Source organism: Colius striatus, chromosome 3 (genome assembly GCF_028858725.1).
Source record: "Colius striatus isolate bColStr4 chromosome 3, bColStr4.1.hap1, whole genome shotgun sequence".
NCBI classification, from domain to species: domain Eukaryota; kingdom Metazoa; phylum Chordata; class Aves; order Coliiformes; family Coliidae; genus Colius; species Colius striatus.
This window is the reverse complement of record NC_084761.1, coordinates 2,092,939-2,109,186: the sequence shown is the minus strand read 5'-3', so window position 1 is coordinate 2,109,186 and position 16,248 is coordinate 2,092,939. Positions and strand designations below refer to the sequence as shown.

The following is a 16,248-nucleotide window of genomic DNA, read 5'->3' as shown; positions in this document are numbered from 1 at the left end:
AGAACAGACCTGATCTAGCACAGCTCACACAGGAGACATTGATGCCAGTGACTGGATATTAAGCTATCAGAGTCTGAACTGTGGTTCAACTTCATGGCATTGCTTGCTGGGAAATTACTGGGTACCACAACATGACACATGTGCTAAGTAAAGGTTAAACTGGTGCAAATTACTGCTTCAAGGTTTATTTACAACAGATATGTAGCTTAAAATACCTGTGTCATGTACAAGTGGCAGCTGCTGGTCATCACAGCTCTGCCATCAGTTATTTGCAGTGCCAAAGCATTTTGCATAGATGAGATGTGGAGGAAGTGAGAGTGTCAGCACTCATTGCTCAGGTTGACAGGTGCCAGGTGATATTCTGCAATCCACATGTCTTTTTTTTTTTCCTGAGAGCTCAACTGTCAAATACCTGGAAGTTAATAAAAATAGCTGTCCAGGCACTTGGATCTCCTGCTGGGTGCCTAAAGCTCTCTGCAAACCCTGCCCAGAGTCCATTGTGGTAGGACTCCCTAGGGTGAAATTCAAGTAGGCATTACACTTCAAAGGACACCGAGAAGGAGATAAAGAAGCAGGAGATAAACTTCATCACTAACAAACCTATCTGCACTGAAGTTTATTATTTGTCATAAGCTGTGCTTCTCCTGTGTACTGCCCATGGGGATCAGGGCTGTCTGCTGAGCTGACATAGGAAAATCCTCCCAGTATTTACCAGAGTAATGTCCTATACAAACTCTTCAGGTTCTGGGCAGACACTTTAAAGACCTACAAACTGATTCACACTCTCCTGTGGGTCCCAAACCATTCTAGTCTGAGCCAAGGAAGAAGAAAACCTCCAAATATTTCCCATGTAAGCTGGAGGATGTTGCTATGCTGCTGGGAAAATGCATAAATATCCAAAGATCCTTCTTCAGCTCTTGTCATTTCTTTTTGGCACAAAGAAGGAGATGAATCTGTGGGAAATACAGGTTATAAATAGATTCCCAGACCCTGTATCTTGCTGCAGCCAAAACCCCTGCAGAATTCACATGGTTATCAGCAAGATGGGGTGGGAAGAGGATGTGACATGTCCTGGGGAGAGGATGCCTTGTGGCACGCTGCAACTAGAAGCAAAGAATGTCAGTGTCTGGTGGGCACATTGATCTTGCTGGAGCACCCAGTGAGTGCTGTGCCCAGCCAGCCAGTGGGCAGATTGCCAAGCTGCAGGCCTCAGGCTACGTGGGTTTATAAAATCAGAACAAGTATCAACTTTCCAAGACTGGTGCAATGAAAAAGGCTGACAGAGGACATGCTTTTATAGGGAAATACTCTGTATCCTCACCTTCTTCCTGAACTGAAGGTTACATTTTATCAGTCCTCATTAAAACAGAACAGGGAGGATGAAAGCCTCACTGTGTGTTAAACCATGAAATAGATGGGGCTACAGTGTGTGTCCAAGTTGAGAAAGGGTACAGCTAAGGTAGGAAGATCCGGAGAAGGGAATGTCTTTCCAAACATGGTCTCCTAAAGCATGAGTGTGTCCATACACCAGCTTGGAGGTTGGGTAATGGGAAAACCCAGCATGTGGAATGCTGTCACAGCTGTATTTCTCTGCTTTGCATTACCTCTGGCTGGTGAAGCGAGTGCTGGAGCACAGAACAGGGAGGGGAGGATCTGCTGTCCCACAAGACTTCACTCCAGTGGCAGAGGCTGCAGCTGTGACCCACAGAGTGGGTGATCTCTGCCCAGGCTGTGCGAATCACACACGGCTCTCTGGAGAAGTGAGGTACTGTGGTTTGGGTGGGGGGAAACAGTGTTTTGGCAAGGAGAGCTGTGCTGTGGAGTGAGACTCAGGGAAAGCTATGAAGCTGGAGATTTGGCCAGGGTGTTTGGAAAACATCAGCAATTCATCACACAGCCCCCATGAACACCACATGCAGGAGCATTGTGTCTCTGCCTGCTGTGTTACTCTGCCAGTGCTTTTTTTGACGTTCTGCAGTAACAACAGAGTCTTTCCTCACATGTCCTGGTAGAAAATGATGCATTTAACACATGCAGGTCCCCATAAAACCAGGCCAGTAGTTTGTATGGCATCTGGGAAGCAATGGATTAATACCCCACCTGGGGAGTGAATGTGTTAAAGATCATCATGTTAACACATCTTCAAAATCCAATATGAGGTCTTGGTTAACACCAAATGAAAGCAATGTCCCTAGAGCTGTCAGACAAGGAAAGAGTCTTGCCCAGTTGTTTGTAGAGTTCCCATATTGCTCAGGTATTTATGGGGCTGTTTTGCCCTCAAGGCTTCTCACTAGCTGATTTACAGTCTGGGAAAACGTAGCCAAATGGAAACCTTAGGGATCCTTCTTTTATTTCCCCTCCAACCTTTTAACAGCATGTCAAATGGAGGTGAAGTTCCTTAGGGACAAAGAGCACCCACACATGAGCCAGGACTTCTGCTGAGGGCTCATGCATTGAGGCTCAGGACAGTGTTGGTCAGACTTCTGAGTCACCTGCAGTAACTCATCAGAGTCCTCACAAATGAGCATGGGCTCATCCACACACCCTCAAACATCATTGCCTCTGGGCTGCTTCACTTCTGATGGCAGGACAGACTTCCCCTTGCATGAGCACAGCTGCTTGCCAAGGAGACTCACCACAGCTGTGGCCTGGGAGAGCCTCAGCAGAACAAATTCCTTCTAAACTAACCACTTCTTCATCCAGTGTGTTGCTGGGCTGGAAAGCCTTAAACAATCCTTCTAGAGAGTGTTGTTGTTGAGATTTGCATGATCACTTGATGCTCTAAGTGTTTACACACTAGCAGTTAGTTCCTGGGAAGTGCAGCTCCTGGGGACAGGGGCTGAGCTCTGGGCCCATTGCCACTGGAGGCTGTGCATGCCAAAGGTTGCATAGGTTAACAGGGAAAAAAAAGAGAAACCATTAGCAAAACTCATGGGAAAAAAAACCACAAATAGGAATTAAGTGCAAAGATCTGAGCTATGGGGAAGAAGGTCTCTCATCCACAGTTTGTCAGAAAAATAACAGGGCTGGTTGTCTGGTTACACTGTGTGTCCCGTGCTTCTGCTGTTTGCTGCAGGATGGAACAGGGTACTGGGCTCTGTGTCTCCAGGTGGTCTGTGATGTTGAACTTATTATCCATCCTGGAGTCCACAGCAAGCAGCCCCTGGCCTGTGGTGGTATTCATGCATTCATGAGGCTTGAATGGGAACACAGAGGTGTGGGGTGGTGGGTGCCTTGGCCACACTAGTGATTGCACCAGCAAGTTCAGGAGCTGGCTGATGCTGACTTGGAGTCTGAACTCCAGGGAGGATGGACAGGAGCAAAGGCCAAAGACAAATCTTTCTCTCAGAGTTGCATGTAAAGTGTACAACAAGTTTATTTTCTCCTCTGCAATTGTAATCCTCATGCTTCTGACTCTTTAGAGGAAACTCAGACACAGGGCACACACATCTCAGACAAGGCTTCCCTGTCAAACACATTTACATCTCTTACCAAATATCTTCCTTCCAGTTGAAGAAAGGAACACCAAACCTTTAACTTTGACCAGGCTTATCTTTACCCATCTCAAGAGATTTTTGGCCAGGATAGTGAGGGTTTGGGAAGTGTCTGTGCAGTGGGATGAAGGAGAGTACAGGTGGGCTCAGCCTGGCCACCTCACTGCCCTGCTGCCTATTCCAGCTCTGTAGAGCATGTAAGGAAAGAGCCTACCATGGCCCAATGTCCCCTCTCTGCCCACAGTCAGCAACTGGTCAAACTGGGTGCTGCTGCAGCAGCTCTTTGTGGTTCTTGCCCCAGAGCCAGGCTGACTGCTGAAGGAGGCAATGCCTGCTGTGTGGTGAGCAGGGCCTGGTGTAACCATGTGTGCTCCTGGATTGGGTGGGCTATGCTCCTCTAAGTGCAGAGGATTCAAACTGGTGAAGATCCCAAGATTTGGAAAATGATGTGATGGCAAGCACAAAAGAAAAGAAACCTGGCAGCAACTGTGCAAATAAATCTGCTTTGGTGCTTACTGAAATGGAAAATAGAAAGAAAACCCTCCAGACACTCCTCCACCCATGAGCAGAAGTTCACACAGTCAGAGGCCACTGGGCTCTTCTGGTAGCAAAGGAAGGACAGCAAACCAGGGCTTTATGAGTGGCTTTTCCTAATTGCTCTTTTAATATTGTCTGTATTTAGTTAATAATTAGGAGTTAGAGGAGAAAGGAAATGCCAGTTGTGAGTTTGTGGTACAGTGACTGATGCTAGAAGAGGTGACAGGGATATATTTAGACTTTAATAGAGTATTTGACACTGTGTCTCAAAGTCTTGTGCACAGAACTGATGAAGACAGGCGTTTTGTAGAAGCTAATGATGGCAAAGACTGCAACAGGTGGAGGAAGGTATCTAGGATTCTACAAGCATCACTGCCAAATTAAGATCTGATTAATCAATTCACACTAACAGCACATTAACATTTTTATCTTTGCTGCCAGTCTCAGAGAAGACCTTTCAGCTCCCGGCCAACACATCATCTGTTGCATAGGTAAGAGGCTCTGATGAGCTCCATCCTATTCCCTGCAGGCAGCAATCATGCTCAGAATCAAGCTTGTTGTTTTCCTTTATTCACTTTCATCTTCCTGTTCTAGAATTCAAAGATTACTGCAAGTCTCCATGTGCTGGAAATCTCCTTTTCATTACTTCTGAACCTGGTTTAAGACATAAGGCAGAGTTTTTCAGGGCGCTTTCAGCAAGAAAGACTTCCAAATTCAGCTCCCTGTTTTCAATCTCTCTGAATGCATTCAGCTGAAACTGAGTAAGAATCTTTCATATCAAGTGATTTTGAAATGCTCCAGTTGTGCAGACAGATGCATATAATCCCTGGAAGGACTCTGATTTCTACTCGCTTCTCACACTCAGTTCCTTGTTCACACATCTGCTAGGAGCACACTTTGCATTCACATATCCTATCTGTGCTAGGATAACCTTCCACTGCTCAGCCTTGTTGGCGAGATCAGCATTATCAGACAGCTCTGGCTCTCACATTTATTCACAGTTCTCATCTGCAGGTTTTGATGTCAAAGGAATTTAAATCCCTTTCTTGTAACACCATTTGGATGCCTCATCTCTGGCAAAAAATATCAGTGGTGGGCACCTGGGATGCCTTGTCATTGTTTCTGTACCATGTCATCTACCCATAGCAGTAATACTCCACCTCTTGAGCAGCTTCTCACTCCTTTAGTATCTTCACTGAGTGCACCAAGAGACAGAAACTCCAGTCATCAGTAGAGGTGATTACTAGTTCTTAGCAGGGAGTCCTATCAGTCTGCTGATGAAGAAGTTGCTTCAGTTCTCCTTTGTAGGTTGAAACAAGTGCTGATTAAGAGCCCTCAGAGGTGCTGCCTCGCAATCAGCAGTTACAAGGAAGTATTTTTAAGACAGGCCAGCCATAGAGAGCCTCTTCCATAGCCTTCTGATTTCCCCAGGCAATTTGATCATGCTCAACACTCTGGAAGGCCAGAGCAACTTTAAACAGTTTTTGTTTTGATAATATTAAATCAGACACATCATTCCAGTAGGCACCACTGCATCTGTGTCACATCTGGCTCTGCAAACACAAGGTGAATTCCTCTGAATTTGGTGTTTATCCTTACTAGAGCTGAGCACAGCCTTGACCTGAATGAGGAGGGGTTTGATCCAGTGCAGGTGAGGGGAGAGTAGGTATCAGGACAGAGCTGCTAATGGAGTGCCTGAGAAGGTCTCCAAGCCCCTGTTAGATCAGCTTGTACTTCACCACCTCTGTTTTCAGTTTTTATCTCTAGGTTGAGCTGACAAAGTAGTTCTGGCCTCACAAGAGGGAGTCCTTGAGTGACCATGGCCTCCATTCAAATTCAAAAGCCTCTAATAAGGGACTAACTCTAACTGTGGTGATGTGTTTTGTTTGGGAAGGTGTTTCCCTGACAAATCACCTGGGAGAAGACTGGGCTCCCAGGCAAGTTGGGACAGAGTGTGGAAGCCTTGATGAAACACATTAGAAGCTGGAAATCCTTTTGTCTATGTCATGTGAAGTCAACATTAGCAGAAGCCAAAGGCAAGAGGGAACTATACCTCAAAAATCATCAAAAGGGATGATTTTTTGGGGGGGCATTGTCTCTGCAAGCCCAGGCAGGGATGGATGGTACCTGTGTTTGAGGCACGATAACCACGTGCACTGAGTGTCTTGGAGCTGTACTGCCAGGGCAGCACTTGGCCTTGTGGCTGCCAAGCATCAGTGTTGAAGTCAGTGTTGTTAGCCTTGCTCACACACTGGGGTGATTTAAAGCATAGCTGGTGTCTTGACCCTGAAAAAGCAACTCCGGAAGACTGTTGTCCATGAGGCTGCCCTGTCACCACAGAATGGTTGCTCTTCATGAGCATGTAGAAAAGTGGAAAGGGAGAGACATTCAGCATTAATTATAGCTCATTTTTCTGGTAGCCCACTGTTCCACAGCTGACTTAGAGCTGCCTGAAGGGACACTAAGAGCCCTTTTGTCCGACTGCGTGGAGAAGTGATCTATAACAGGAGTGGGGGAGCAGGATGCTCACAGCACTGGGACATGCCTTTGCTCACTAAGGCAGAGTGGCCACTGGCAACATTTGATGCAACAAAATCATTAGTGCTAGAAATTAAACCAAAAAGCCCATCAGCATTCTCTAGTTTCCTTCTACTTGTCCTGAGACCTCTGTATCTCTTGGCTTTCAGGACACCCCAGTTTTGGACCTCCAGGCTGGGCATGCCCTGTAACTGCTCCCCTCATGGGCTTCTCATCTCAGCCACCTTCCAGCTGTGGGGAAGCCTGGGCAAAGCAGTCACAGAGGCACTGCAGAGAGGAATGACACCTGCAGTTTACTCCCCAGAAGTAAGCAGCAGGGTGCCCCAGAAAGTGCTGTGAAATGCAGCCACTGCAAATGATTTCAGCCCCCCTTCTCCTCACACATTCTGACTATTGCCTGTGCAAGCCCCAGCTGGGCCAGGACCTGCACTTTGTACTGTGATTGCAGGCTCAGGCTCAGCTTCTCATGGAGCAGCTGCTTAGCCCAAGCCCTCTCTTGGCTCTGATGCTTTGCACCAAGGGCTTTCTTGACTGAGAAGGGAAAGCATTTTGCCTTCTTATTCAGACCACGCCTCAAGCATTTTGTCTTGGCAGCCCAGTGTATACCACAGCTCCTCTGCCAGATGTGGGCCTATCGTGAGATCTTTTCTGTTTAATCATACAAAAAAAAATGTATTTGCCTTTCTCAGCAGACATTTTCAGTGCAGTGTCTCCTCCTTAGTCCTCAAGTGTATTTTCCCCCTCACTGAATTATATGGTTTACTTTCTATGCCTGTGTTTTGCCAAGTGTCAGGTGTGAGGATGAGGCCTTGCTATGCCCATCCCACAAGTGAATGGTAAGGCAGGGTTTCATAGGATGGTCCTTGGGCTGCACATCAGCATGTTTATCTCTGGAGTGCTTCTGAGCAGCTCTGCTAGTAAATCCCAGAAACCCTAACCTCCAAATCACCAGACAGAGCCTGATGTTAGGGGCATTGCTAATGAAAAGTGGGCACAGCTGGCAGCAGAGGCTGCTTAGACAAATCATCACTGATTGAGTGGTCTTAGAATTGTTAAACTTGAATTAAATGTCCTGTAGTCCTGCTGCTTGATAGGTGGATGTACACAAAATACCAATGGGAAGAACACAGCAGATTACTTTAGCAGAGGCATAGATACATTCCAGATTTAACAGCCATTGGTTTTGTAAAGGAAGGCACAGTGTTGATACCCTCCCATGGTTCCCACCCCCTGCTGCAGTGCCTGTGCTGCTGAGATGCCCACTGCACTGAGATAGACTCTCACACAGGATCAGCAGCTGTGGATGTGGCTGAGGGCAACAAGTGGGCAGAGCCAATTTTTGGACTTGGCCCATGAAACTGCATGAAGAGAGCCTGACCCTGCTGCCATTTGCATCACTGTAAGTTGGTCTGGGGTAGCACAGCAGCAGTGGAGAGCAAGCTGTGGCTTGCAATCAATGCCTCACTGAGCTGCAGGAAGGTGGTGGTGATGGGTCTATCACTGAGGTCAGTGGCAGAGCAGCTCCCCATGGCACTGGCACACAAGGGATGTGCAGCCCCTTGGCACACAGAGCTGCACAAAAGCACCCAGCCTGGACCCATCTGCCCCTTGTCTTCCCCTGTGCATGCAAGTGCTTACCTGCAGTGTGGCAGGGAAGCTGTGTCTGTGGGTGATTGCAGACAGCTGGCACAGGAGTGTGGAGAGGCTGGTAGTTACAGGCTACAGCTGGAAGCATTATCAGCTCCAGCTGCATCCCCAGTGGAAAGCAGGGCAAGCAGGGAGGAGAAATGATTAGCAGAGGCTGAGAGAACACGTGAGAGAGCCCCAGCCCTCAAAGAGGAGTTTGTACTGATGGAAAGGTACCGTGGAGCTTTGATTCTCTGGCTTCTCTTAGGTTAGCTGGGTTCCCCAAGCCACTAAAACTGTGGGGCTGGCGTGGTGCTTGGCTGCAGCCGGCTGAGCTTGTGCAGCAGCACGGGTCCTGCCTGTGGCCGCAGCATCTCGTGCCTGTTTGTTTACCAGCGCAGTGGTTTTGCGAGATTTAAAAGCAACAAGACAGTTCAGGCCAGTGTTTCACTTTTTCCAGCCGTCCTACTCTAGCAGATGGCTCCCGACTTTGAGGTTGGAAGCGGAACCGTTTAAGAACTAAAAAATGCACCAGGCAGACTTTCAGCAGGCAGCCTGCCCCGTGTGTGTGCGGAGGCTGCAGCGCTACCCACCCTGCCTCCATCCCCCCATCCCTCCATCCCCGCCCCGGCAGTGCCAAGGGCAGGTGCCGGTGGTGGGAGCCGCTGGTGCTTTCAGCCCTTTCCTTAGGGCTTTCCAGCAAGCTGGGCTCGCTCCGCAGCGCTTCATGGGGAGGTTTCAAACTGGTTTTGTTCAGCTGAGAAAACGAACTGCGGCAGAGCAGCGGGTTCCCGGCGGGGCTGAGCCACGGTAAGCACCGCAGCACTGCCCCTGCCCCCGGCCGGGCTGAAGGGGACCCGCCGGGAGCTCGCCCCGGCTCCCTGCAGCTCTTCCCCCGGCGGTGACGGGGCCGGGAGCCTGGAGCCTGCCGTGCTCACGGGTCGGGCCGGTTCGTCCTGTCCCGTCTCCGGCGGGCCGAGCATCCCGGGGCGGGGCGGGCTGCGCTGGCCGGCGGACGGGGGTGGCTCCCGGTGCCGCCTCTCCGCCCCCGCCGCCCGCTTCCTCCACTGCCGCCGCGTCCCCCGGGCCGGGGCGGGAGCCCGAGCCCGCTGCCCGCCCTCGCCGGCCGTAGCGGGGCCGAGCCGGGACTGCCTGGCGGCATCCCTGGCGTACGGGCTGGCTGCGCCGCAGGAAGGGCCGAGGGACGGCGGAGCAAGTGAGCCCTTCCTTCTCCCCCCTTCTCCCCCCTTCTCCCCCCTTCTCCCCCCTTCTCCCCCCTTCTCCCCCCTTCTCCCCCCTTCTCCCCCCTTCTCCCCCCTTCTCCCCCCTTCTCCCCCCTTCTCCCCCCTTCTCCCCCCTTCTCCCCCCTTCTCCCCCCTTCTCCCCCCTTCTCCCCCCTTCTCCCCCCTTCTCCCCCCTTCTCCCCCCTTCTCCCCCCTTCCCACGGAGATGCTACCCACCTCTCCCGGGCCTGTTGGCAGCTCAGGGATGTGCTTCAGGAACCCGGGAGTTGCAAAACATCCCTGGCTTTGCAGAGCGCTGCTTTTTTTTCCCCCCTCCCTTCCCTTTTTCCCCCCTTACACTTGGAGTAGCTAATTGGAGAGGAAAACACTAACTGCAGGGGTGGGATTACTTCATGCTCTTGCAATGCTGTTTTGCTGTTCGATTTCAGTCCTTTAGCGTGAAAAGAGCCTGCCCGGCAGTGCTGCCCCGGGAGCGCGGTGCGGGGCGGGCGCGGGGGCTGCTGCTCTGCCCTCAGCGCCGTTTTTACTCAGCCGGCCTTTGCTTTTCAGGAGTTGTCTCTGTGGCTGCGTTGGTTTTACAGGAGATTTGCTCTTTTGAACAGCGCGTTCAGCGGGTCCTGCAGTAATCGCGGTGTATCGTTGTGTGCCCTGAGGCTTCTTCATCTGGCAGGTTAATCACTTAGGGCTTCTCTTTCGTTTCAAGGATAGAAGATGTGAGCTGTAGGGAGGTGAGGATGCTGTGCTTGGTTTGCTAGCAGCCCGCTGTTTTTCTTCCCAGCCTGATGTCTGGGGTAGGGAGGGAGTCCTGGCTCCTGCAGCCACAGGTCTTTACAGCATGATCTCTGTCTTGTCCTCCCAGGGATTGTTTTCCTCTTGTGTTAAAGCTGGATTTCCTGATGTTTGGCTGAGAATGGAGACACAGGGAAAGCTCTCATATAGGTGGCATTGAAATTCAACCAGCATAAAGGACTCTCCTAAGAAGACAGTATTCCTATGTGTGCTCCTGGAGAAACTCGTAGTGGATACAAGCAAGAAGTTAGGTGTCTTTTTAAAGAAGGAAGAACTGAGGTGGTGGGTGCTGGACAATGATTCCTTCAGGCCAGGAAGCCAGCAGGGTGCTTAAATGTGGGGATGAGCAACCTGGGGCTGGTCCTTGGCTTGGCTGGTTGTGTGTTTGCCCTGCAGAGTGTGCCAGTGAAGGAGCAGCGGGTGTCTGTCTTGTGCTTGGCTGTCCTACGCGTTCCCCTTCAGAAGGGGATGCAGCTCACTTATCCTCCCTCTCCTTCCCCTCCAGATACATCTTCTTGCCCTCAGCTGACAATTACAGCAGTAAAAGGATGAAAGCTGTTTGCCTGCCTTCTTTATTGTAAATATTTTACCTGTCAAACTAACCCTAAACATTAATTAACAGCAAAGGAAGTTGCTTTGTAGCCCTGAACCCTGGGCTTCCCCTGATGCTGTCGCTCTTTGGGCTGGGGCTCCTTTGCTTTACTTGCCTGAATTAATTTGAATGCAACATTCATGTGGTCCCTGGAAGTTGCCCTGCATTTTGAGGAGTTAGAACTTGCTGAGTAGCTGCTTTTCTTTCCTAAAAGGTGGGAAACTTCCTATCCCAGGCTGTCCCTGGAGAGCTGAAAGTTGACCTTCGCAGCTTCCACCAAAAGTGGGCTTGGTAGATAATTTCTTTTTAAAGTTACTCATCTGGTCTAATGTTATGAAAGCTTGATATTTTTCATGGTAGTTGCATGAATTAGCTCATATTCTTCCTTCTCCTCTCCTAAGCAACAACCCACCTCTGTCTTGAGGCTAGCAGGGGTCGTTTAGATGCTTCTCAGACACGGGGCATCCCGAGTCCATTTGTGTTTGCAGACTGGAGCCAAGTCAGTGTCTGCTGGCCTTCTCCGCTGTGGGGAGAGGGGGCTGGAGGTGTAGGGAGGGGAAAATGCTGTTGGACAGGTTATCCCACACTGCTGAAGGGCCAGAAGCTCTGCAAGGGAGGTGATGGAATCTTGGTGTCTCTTGCCAAATTTGGAACACCTTCTTTTGAGATAAGGCATCCCCTGGGCAGCGCAGTGCAAAGAGCTGTTGTAACTGTCTTGGTGTTAATGTGTAAGGCTCATGTTCAAAGCCCTCCTTCCAGAGTGCCCACTACAAACAAGCATGAGGCACTGGTGATAAGGGACTTCTATGAGCAAGCTCCAAAAGGGGAAAACCCACTAAACAACCCATCAGCTGCTCCACCTGCAGTAGGTAACAGACATCGCAGGATGAAAGTGCTTGTGAAGGTGCTTGTTGTGGGTGACTCGCTGCTAAGGGCCACTGAGAGACCCATCTGTGGAGCAGGTAGAGAGTCAAGAGAGATGTGCTGCCTGCCTGGGGCCAAGATCAGGGATGTGGCTGAGAGAGTGCCATGGCTCATCAGGGATGCAGGCTACTACCCCCTACTTGTGCTCCATGTAGGTATGAAGGATGTCATGAGGCATGACATCTCCAGGATTCAGATGGATTTTAAATCCCTGGGGGAGCAGGTAAAAGGTAGAGGGGCTCAGGTTATTTCCTCCTTCATCCTGTTCACTGGTGATAAAGGAGGAGTTTGTAGTGGAAAAATCAGCCAAGTGAACTCCTGGGTGAGAGGCTGGTGCCAGTGGGAAGGCTTTGGGTACTTTGACAATGGATCCTTCCTTGGGGACTGCAGCTTGATAGGATGGGATGGGATTCATCTCTCCCCTAAAGGCACTGGGTTATTTGGGAGTAGACTAACAAATTTAATAAAGAGGTCTTTAAGGGACTTGGGGGGTGGGGGGAGAAGCAAACCAGAACAAGCTGTCCCCTCTAGCTGGGAAACAGGGCAGGACAGGGAACGCAATGAGAAGTGTCCCTCATCTGCACACTGGGCTGAGATACAGAAGGCTGACCACCCTGAGAAAGAGCCAAACCAGGGAGGAACCTCCTGCACTCACCCAGGGAAACGTGTGTGTTTGAGTAAGCCCCTGAGCTGCCTCTACACCAATGCAGCAGCCTGGGGAATGAGCAGGAGGAGCTGGAGATGTGGATGCAAGGCTACGACCTCATTGTGGTCACAGAGATGTGGTGGGACAGCTGCCATGGCTGGAGCACAACCATGGAGGGTCATGGATTGTTCAGGAAAGACAGACTGACAAGGCATGGAGGTGGAGTTGCTCTCTATGTGAGAGAGCAATTAATGTGCACTGAACTGTGCCTGGGTGGGGATGAGGAGAGAGTAGAGTGCTTATGGGTAAAAATGAATGGCCAGGGCAAGGCAGGTGATGTTGTTGTAGGAGTTTGCTACAGGCCACCAGATCAGGAGGAGGATGTGGATGAGGCTTTCTACAAACAGCTGGGAGCTGCCTCATGGTCACAGTCCCTGGTCCTCATGGGGGACTTCAACCACCCTGATGTTTGCTGGGAGAGCCACACAGCCAAGCACAGAGTCCAGGAGGTTCCTATAGATTGTTGATGACAAATTCCTGTCACAGATATCAAGGAACCAACAAGGAGTTGGCTCTGAATGACAGAGCCAAGAGGGTGGGGATCAATGGCACAGAGTCGAGTTGGAGGCCTGTGGCCAGTGGAGTTCCACAGGGATGGGTTCTGGGGCCAGTCTTGTTCAACATCTTCATCAACCACCTGGATGAGGGGACAGAGGGACCCTCAGCAAGTGCCCTGATGGCACCAGACTGGGAGCACTGGCTGATTCCCCAGAAGCTGTGCTGCCATTCAGTGGGATCTTGACTGACTGGAGAGTTGGGCAGAGAGGAGCCTCCTGAGGTTCAGCAAGGACAAGGGCAGAGTCCTGCATCTGGGAAGGAACAACCCAATGCACCAGGACAGGCTGGGGGTGACCTGCTGGACAGCAGCTCTGCAGAGAGAGACCTGGGAGTGCTGATGGATAATAAACTAAACATGAGCCAGCAACGTGCCCTCGTGGCCAAGAGGCCAATGGCATCCTGGGGGCATCAAGAAGAGTGTGGGCAGCAGGTCGAGGGAGGTTCTGCTCCCCCTCTACTCTGCCCTGATGAGGCCTCATCTGGAATCCTGTGTCCAGCTCTGGGCTCCTCAGCTCCAGAGGGACAGGGAAGTGCTGCAGAGAGGCCAGTGCAGGGACACCAAGGTGCTGAGGGGACTGGAACATCTTTCGTACAAGGAAAGGCTGCAGGAGCTGGGGCTGTTTAGTCTGGAGAAGAGGAGACTGAGGGGAGATCTCATTAACATTTATAAATATCTAAAGGGTGGGTGTCAGGAGGTTGGGACATCCCTCTTTTCTGTAGTAGATAGTAACAGGACAAGGGTGATAGGATGAAGCTGGAACACAAAAAGTCCCACTTAAACATAAGAACAAACTCTTTCAGTGTTTGAGTGAGGGAGCCCTGGCCCAGGCTGCCCAGAGGGGTTGTGGAGGCTCCTTCCTTGGAAGTCTTCAAGACCTGCCTGGACACGTTCCTATGCAACCTGATGTAGGTGAACCTGCTTCTGCAGGGGGTTGGACTGGATGATCTCTGGAGGTCCCTTCCAACCCCCACCATTCTATGTGTGTGTTCCTACAGGATAATTAAATCAGAGCTCCAAAAGGGGTGAGAGGTCACCCTCAGTGTGGCAGTCCTTGTCACTATGGGTCTTTTAATTATCGGCCCTTCACCTGCAGTGAGTTAGAGCTTAAGAGCAAACACTCCTCTTGTTAGCTTTAAGGATTGAATCTGTTTTTAAAGCGGGCAAATGATTGTAGTTTGCACAGAGCTCAGCCACAGTAACTCTCCTTCACTGCCCTCAACTTCACAGTATCATTAGTGTTGGGAATTGCAGGGGAGCAGGGCTGGGGCAGGGAAGCCTGTGTCTGGAGCCAGCAGCAGCGTGGCTGGGGAAACCCTGAGCAGTGCTTGGCTGTCTTGCTGCAGGGAATGTGGCTTGTGGCAGGGAGCTGAGCCAAAGTGTAACCCAGAGCCCTGTCTGCCCTTTCTCCTGCCTTTGGAGCATGCTGGTGGTGCCTGGCTGCTCCCTGGGTGCTGTGGAGAAACGTGTGTTGCTGCTTCACCAACCCCATCACCCTGCTGCTGCCTTCTTGCATCCCAGTACCTGTCTGCTCAGCAGATGCCACTGGAGCCTCCTACTATTTTATGTGATTGTTGCAAAACCATCCACTTCTCTGTACTGTATTGGATCACAATGAGAGTATGTGGACCAAATCACGCTCCCCTCTGAGAGCCAGAGCAGTGCTCGTTTTTTGGGGGATGCAAAAAGAAAGACCATTGAACTGGGTAAGAGGTGCAGAGCTGAGGGACAGCAGTGCCATTTCAGCAGCACTGAATTGTTCCAGCAGCTACAGGCAGGGTTGGATGCTGTTGCTTGGGTGGAATGAGCTACTGTGGTCTCTGCTCCCCTTCTGGGCAAGGTGGAAATGGGACTACTGCAGCTGGGGCCATCTTCCTCCTTTGCTATTTCTATCTCTCCCTGAAAGAACAGTTGGCAGTGTGTCTGGGTGCTCTGATGCTGTTGAGGGCATGTTTTGCTCAGCCATGTGTTGTCACTGAGGGCAGGGAACAGGATGTGGCTGGCTGGGATCAGCCCATGGGTGACCTGCCTCAGGATGGTGCCTATAGAAAAGGCAATACAGGAACATGAGATCCCTTTCTCTGGGCAGTGAGGGTCTGCTCTGCCCAGTTCCTCCTGTATGGGGAGGGGAGAATTGTCTCACTTGGGTCCCCTTTGGAGTGCTGTCAGACATCAGTGGTCCCAGATGTGTGTGCATCCCCTTTGGGCTGCAGCATTGATGAGAAGAGGCTCCCACTGGTGTGAACAGGTCTGGCACAGCTTGTTCTAGGTGGAGCCTTTGCATTAGAGAGCCCAGACTTTCAGAAGATTTAATAGGAAGTTACATTTTGTGCTAAATTGATGGCTTCATTTTGTTTTGACCTTTGAAAGCTTTCCATGTGTTAGCTACACGTAGGAGATGAAACATTTCACGCTGGGAAGCGGTGAGTTCCAGCTCTGCAGCAGAATGACCAATGTGATCTTTATTTTTGGATGTCTGGCAGAGCTTATTCAGTGTGAAATAAAGCTTGGGTCCTGGGCTGAGATCCTCTGCTTCAGAGAGTCTGTGCCCACAGTGGAGTTGAAAAGGGGGACTGGGAGAACTTAATAGAAACATTTTCTTTTGATAGCTGTGAACAGAGACACCAAGGCACCAGAGCTTACAGAAGGATTTTGGTGACTTAAAAGTAGCTTGAAGGGAAATATAAAATGATGAAGGCTGAGGACTGCTTGGCCTCGAGCTCCTTGATCCATGGGGCTCCTCTGATGCAGTTCCCACTAGCAGTGGTGATGAGCCACAGATGCAGCGTTGCTCTGTGTGCATCAATGTAGCTGCCACTGAGCTGCCATCTCTTCCCTTACCATTCTTTTAGTGTCTTGGAGGTGTAGTGTCTGTGCAGTCCTTCTTCTGGGTACTTTGGGGTTAGTGTTCATAAATCCTCCCCTAAATGAGAGACAGCAACCTGCCTGTCCTCTGAAGGACTTATCCATTTCCCCCACAGCTGCTATGGGTTAGAGCACCCAGATAAACACCTTGTGCCTGCCTGCAGGTCGTGTGGTGCCAGTACCCAGCCTGGTCTGTGGGATGTGTGATGTCTTGTATGCAGTACAAAACCCTGTTCTTGCTCTGGTTTTATTTCCAGGACACATCTGAGAACGACATCACCTCAAGGTGCTCAGTGCTCGTGTAGTGCAGCCCAGGATGACTCTGCCTCTCTGAGCATCCAAAGTGACACCAGGAGAGCAGTCAGCCTGCAAGTGGT

At 50.6% G+C, this 16,248-nt stretch overlaps 1 protein-coding gene across 3 annotated transcripts in view; it reads left to right on the top strand.

Annotated features, from left to right (window-relative positions):
• Nucleotides 1-9,325: 9,325 nt before the first annotated feature.
• The window catches only part of LOC104562020 (ankyrin repeat and fibronectin type-III domain-containing protein 1), a 235,380-nt gene continuing 228,457 nt past the window's right edge, over nucleotides 9,326-16,248 (top strand). For 2 of the 3 annotated variants that reach the window (XM_061993029.1, XM_061993028.1), the window contains exons 1-2: nucleotides 9,326-9,411; nucleotides 16,129-16,246. The gene's annotated coding sequence lies outside the window, so the exon portion shown is untranslated. The remainder of the gene's footprint in view (nucleotides 9,412-16,128; nucleotides 16,247-16,248) is intronic. The other variant, XM_061993030.1, reaches the window with a different exon arrangement.